Here is a 6,776-nt window from a genome sequence, read left to right on the forward strand (position 1 = left end):
AAAGCGGGACGGGTCAAAACCGGCGGTGGGCCTTACCTGCGGGATTTGAAGACCCGAACCCCTAAAAACCCAAATCCCCCATTTTTTGTTTTCGCCTAAAACATTGAGAGAGAGAGAAGTCGATTCGACGTTATATGTAGCTCCGGTGATGGTGGTTTCAGGGTCGATGATGCTTCCGGTCTCCCCAGCGCCTTCGATATGCATAGGTGGATCTTCTTCGAGACATCATAAGAAGTTTGAAAACTCACTTTCAGAAAACTCACTTTCCACCGAAGAAGAGATCTAGTTCCCGCTATGGGTTCTTCATAGTTTATAGGCCTATATGTTTTTGCCTATGTTTTTCTCACATTATCATACATTTTGGAGTTTTAGGTTTCAATATATCTTTAACTGACTTCTATTATTCTTATTTGCAGAAGAAGAAGTTGATGGTGAAAAAGAGAAATTTTCATCTTTTTGTCGCTTGTTTGTAATAAGATGAAGAACAAGAAGTGTGATTGTGTTTCTTTTTTTTTTTTTTGTTTTAGGATTAGCATCTTTGATTTGGTGTTGGTTTATTTATTTAATTTTGGATTCAGAAAACTAAAGCTTTTGTTATGAACTTATGAGTTATAATATTTGGATTCAGCAACTAAAGTATTGTTTATTTTTTAAAATGTTTGGAGTCTAACAAAAGTATTTAAACTAGTGTTTTGATCCAACTAAAATCTCAAACTAACAAGCAATTGCTTCCTTATCCAGTTCAATCTTCAACTAAACTCACTTACTGATGCGTCATGAAACTGATAAAGCGTCCTGAATCATTTTTTGAAGCGTTCAGGAGCCAATGTTCGTTTGTAATTCTATGTCCCGCGGACCGATCCGAAAAGCCTACATGTTTTGCGGTACGGGTTTGGTCAGCCATTTTGAGGACCGCAGCCCGCGCGGGCCTGACCCGCCGCCGTGACCCGCTCGAAGACGAGCCCGCTGCGTACGGGACGGGACGGGACGGATCAACCTGTTTGACATTCCTAATAAGCGTGCGGAATTAAAGTGCGGGACGGTTCAACTGCGGTTCGTGTGCGTTTTGTGGGACAAGTGCGGTTTTGATAAAATTAGCGGTGCGGAATTTGTTTTATTGGTGAAAATATAGTTTTTGCGGAATTAAAAATAAAAATAAAACTGAAATGTAAAATTAATATATCAATATAATTTAGTGTTACTAGTGTAAAATTTTCTTTATTATTTAGAACTTTTAAATACCATAATTCATCTGAAATAAAAATACAAATTAATTTATATATAAAACTAATAAAAATACAATAAATAATTATATTGATAAAAATACTTATAATTTGTTTCATCTAATAACTAATATTTATATAATTTAAAGTCACTAATCACTTTTGTGTGATCAATATACTAATATATATATATATGATGAATAGATTTAGTTTCATCACTAGCGAGGGTGCTTGAGTTTAAAATAATTAAAAAAAAATTCCGAATAAAATAATTAATTATACTAACCCAATTTTTAGTAACTTAGTTATTCTAGATTACTACATTACTCAAATATACGTATAGTTAAACTCTATATCATATTATTTACTATATGTTTTATAAACTATGTAAACTACTCATCATACCTTACAAATCTGTATGTTGTCTGTTTTTCTTTTTTACAAAAAGTTTGTATGTTGTTTGTTAAGTAAAAGATAATTTTTTTTTTAATTTAACATAACTCTAGAAATATTTACTGTGCAAAGACGTTTTTGTAGTGAACCATATGGTTTTGCGGTATTGAATGATTATTCAATAATTAAATTTAACTACTAAATACTTTTGAAATAAAATACAAAAAAAAAGAAATATTATTCTTTATAAAACAAATCATATATCATGCAGTAAAATATATTTTCTAATAATTTTATACTTCATTTCAGATAATATGATGTTATATTGAATAGTTTTTATTTCAGTTTATATACTAGGGTTAACATGTTTACAAAAGAAATATACGAAGAACCTATGCACTGTTACAAAAAAAGGAACCTATACTCATAACTGTGTATTTATGTGCCGTTATAGTTATACTACTAGTATATAGTATCGTAAATGCTGTTAAAATACTAGTATATAGTATCGTAAATGCTGTTAAAATAATATATATATATATATATATATATAAATATGTTGGTATCTCTCCTGCTTTGCCACGTGGAAAGTCGTTCGCTGCAGAGGCGACACGTGTCCGTCACAACATTATTTGGGTTTCAGACTTATAAATTTTGGGCCTTATACAACTCTAATTTTTCAAGTCCGGTAACCACAAAGTCCACTTCTGAACCAGCAGCCGTAATCAATTATATATAGATACATAACAAAAAAAATCCACGTCATCGTAAACAACTTTACCACTTAAATATTTGTCGGTCTCTTTAGGCTTTATTATTTATGACTCTAAACTTTGATTTGGATCTATACAATAATATTATTCTTACAACTAGCAAATGAAAAATAGATTTGATTCATCCGCCAATTATTTTCTAAGTTAATATATGGTCAATAATTGTATTCCAATTTTATTTATAAATAAATAGAATGACGTGAGGTTTGAGATCAAACATTAAAATCGATGTGCCGTTAACCAGTACTACAAAGCTCTGCACACATGAAATTAGCTATGTGTTTACCCGAAACTGAAGAATCGAACCTTACCAAATAAAAAACAAAATCGAAACTAATCAAATTTCATAAATCAGGTATATTTCTATATATCATGTATTCTATATTTTTCTGAAATTAAAATATCAAAAACAAACGAGAACCGAACAAAAATCAATAAGTATCTCAATTTGAAATATAATTTACAAATCTAAAATATTAAATAAACTTAGTTTTACAGTAACAAATATCATAAATTTATTATTTATAAACTGAACTATCCAAATGAATTATATGATACCATTTCCCTAAATTATTTAAAATTATATAAACTAACTGATAATTTATCCAAAAACTTAATAACCTGTTTTTTTTCCTCGCAAAAAACAAGTTATAATAAATTTTACTAAATTTACCAAATAATCTAAAAACGCCCCGAAAGAGACCCGATTTTGTTTTGATATTAGCTGGTTCCCCACTTTGTTGTCCAAACTGAACAAAAAAAAACAAAATATCTGTACGAGAATTGAATCAAATTTTATAATAACCGAACATATCTTATATCTGCAGAATTAAAAAATAAAATAAAATAAACCAAAACAATTCCAAAAAAAAATTATAAAAAAGTTTGAATTTTAAAAAAGTATAATTCGAAAACATAAAAAAAATATTTTTTTATTTAAATAATTATTTGTATATATATATCAAGAACAAGGATATAAGAGTATTTTGCCAATTATTGAAAATATATTTTTAAAAATACTCCTTTAGTGATGTAAAGATCAATAACGGTACCATGAATGTGGTAAACATGAAATTTCACCTATTATCTATTTAAAGTTAATATTTTCTTTTATTATGTCAAAATGAACTAAGAATAATAGAAGATATATATATATATATATATATATAATATATATATATTATTCTGAATTGTTTTTTTGCTAATTTTTATTTCTCTGAAAAATAGAATAATGAAGGATATTGTCATTTTAATTCCAAATCAAAAATGTTTATTAAAAATAAGGGCACTCGCACCGGTTGAAATTCATCTGTCTCTAACAAATTTAAAATATTAAAAGCTGAAAAAGAAAAAGAGAAAGCATAAAAAAAAGAGAGCAAAATGGTACCTGTGGGAAGAACTTTCATACATTTCTAAAGAATCGGTGAATACATGTGGTATCATTTTACATGTTTTTTTATTTTAATTTTTTAAATCTTAATAACTAAATTATGTACAAAATAATAATAAAAATATTAGTGAGGTACTCTACTTGCTATTTTACCATTAACCATTGCCCTAACAATTTGATCTCAGAATTCTATTTATTATTGTTTTTATAATATAGTTTTCAATCCACCACCATTTTTTAAATGTTTCATAAAATTAATATAAATTTATATAAAACATTTTTATTATTAACTCCGGGCGGGCCGATCCTAGTTTAAATATATAAATGTGTGCGGCTTTTGAGAAAACACAGCTTCTTCATTGCGTTCGTGGATTTGATAGTAATACTGTTTATTTGTACATCGAAATCGCAATTTGTGTGCGTTTTTGTGAAGTTTTTGGAAAACCGCAAGAGAAAATCAGGAAATATGTGATCGGTGATATTAAAGCGTTTTTTCTAAAACCGCAGTGAAATACGCGAATTAAATGTCGCCATTCATGCCCTAAAAAACTCAACCGCATCAATTTACAATATAATGCAGCATATCAAAAATACTTTGAACCTAACTGAAAGTCAGACATAAGTGTTTGGGTATCCCTTATGTGTTTTTTGGATTCATTTTATTAAGTCTCATTTTAACATTTTATATATTAAAAATAATTGTATGATACATATTTAATTTAATTTAAGTTTCTAATAGTTCTCACAAATAATTTTATGAATTTGTCTTTTAAGAAGAATAAACTTACAATCATTTTTTATAAACTACAATAATTACTTTTAGTCAAAAACATATTATAAAAATAGAAATTATAATATTTGGAATTATAATTTTTTTTAAAATTATTTCAAATAAATTTTAATATTTGGGATTTGAAATATTAGAAAATATTATAACATAATCACTAAACACAAAAATAGTTCTAATTATATTAGTATATTTATTTCATATTTTTTTTAATCAAACCGCACTACTTTTTCAATCAAAACCGCACTTATCCCGCAAACCGCATGAACCATTGTTGCACCGTACCGCACTTAAATTCCGTCCCGCTTATATTATCAATTTCGTTGTTACCATTGGAACCCTATATTTATAAATTTGCTTTTATTTTCATGGAAAACAAACAAAATAATATGTCTGAGGTCGACACAAAATAATAATTCATCATAGCAAAAAGGCAATGTATAATCCATCTTTTCAATTCATATAATGTATTTGTCCAAAAAAAAATCATATAATGTACTACAACACGTGACAAGTTGGTCGGGCATTATAACGTCTTTCGAACCTTCTGCTATTTGATTGGCGGGGCCAACCCACTCATTGAACACGTTTTTTACTTATTTCTTAATTCAGTTAATTACTCAACTAATCAGTTCCTAAAACATTAATCATTTTTGTTAATGTCAAATGTCAATCATCCGTGAAAACTCATCCGAGCATACAACATTATCAAGAACTAATTGATGCCTTCTCAAATCAAGCAAAGACGAGATATTTACCAATTACCACTAGCAAAATTCAATTAAACTGTTAATTATTCACCTAACTATACGGTGGGGACAAACACTAGCTGGCTCAACTATTAAAGAACATTATCTCCGGTCCCCGCAAACCAAACTTTTCCAATCATAAAACGACACGTGTGAGATCGAAACTAAATATCCGAGATGATTAAATATAGGATGTGAAGCAGAGAATTAATATCACAAACCCATAGCCTACGGCTATATAACAAGTCCCAAGATTCATAATATTTCATTTTCAAAACCTCAGAGTCAGTTCTCTCTCCTTCTTATTGTCCTAATCCAAAACCCAAACTCCTCGCGCAAGAACTGGATACTCTGGCGGATTCAGAGACCAAGACCGAGACTGGTTCTGAAACTGTATGACGCCCTGAGATCTCGAGACGTCGACTCAGTTCACCGCACACTAACCCCCGATCTCGACTACTGGTTTCACGGCCCGCCGCGCGCACCAGTTTTTGATGCGCACACTCACGGGAGTCCTCTCCGACGTTTGAGTTCGTGCCTCTCTCCGTCGTCTCATTCGGATCCACCGTCATCGCCGAGGGCTGCGACGTTGCTAGCTCCATCTCTTGGATCCACGCGTGGACCGTCGCGCATGGGATAATCACTCAGGTGAGGGAGTACTCTAACTTCTCTCACGGTTACACGGGTCGGTGACGTTGTTGCTGGACGGTCTGCTGAGATTGCGCCGTCGCATTGTCCATCCGTGTGGGAAAGCCAGTTCTCGGGTCGGGCTGGAAAGTCCGTACCGGGTCTGGTTCTTGCGATTTAAGGATTTGTTCACGTCAGGGAATAATAATATAAAATAAAGACCGCTTACTGTTGGTTAATTATTTGTGTTTTGGGAACACAAATGGAGGTGAACTATATAGTTGGGTAATGATTGAATCGCCGTGCTTGCTTATAGTACGTATTTCGACCGTATTCCAAGCCTTTGGGTTACACGAAATCCCTTTGTAGGATAAAACAATCAAAGTCTCATTTTTGTTCTAGGCTAAGATACAAAATAACAAATAAGCTTTAGTGCTTATATGTGTTTCTTCTTGTCTTAAGATCTTTGATGATCTCGAATAATGAATATTTTTTTTGCTCTCTTTTATTAACTATTAGTTTTGATCTTCAATCTTGTTTTACAAGTTGTGATTCAAGTTGTGAAGTTATTATTTTTTATTGCCCACAACTACTTTTATAGAGTACTAAGGGTTGCAATGGTTAGCACCAATAGTTACAATGGTTAGTGAAGAGTGACGACCATTAATACCAATAGTTACATTGGTTAAACCAAAGTCACAATGGTTCATCACCAAAAAGCTTTAACCACCAATGGTAACAATGGTTTATCACCAATGGTACCAATGGTTTATCACCAAAGGTTGCAACCATTTACCCACTAATAGTTACAATCACACACAAACATTGCATTTG

At 31.0% G+C, this 6,776-nt stretch overlaps 1 pseudogene; it reads left to right on the plus strand.

Moving 5' to 3' along the window:
- Window positions 1-5,809: 5,809 nt before the first annotated feature.
- On the plus strand, window positions 5,810-6,144 carry LOC125600501 (annotated as a pseudogene).
- Window positions 6,145-6,776: the final 632 nt, after the last annotated feature.

Source organism: Brassica napus, unplaced genomic scaffold (assembly GCF_020379485.1).
Source record: "Brassica napus cultivar Da-Ae unplaced genomic scaffold, Da-Ae ScsIHWf_2286;HRSCAF=2947, whole genome shotgun sequence".
NCBI lineage: Eukaryota > Viridiplantae > Streptophyta > Magnoliopsida > Brassicales > Brassicaceae > Brassica > Brassica napus.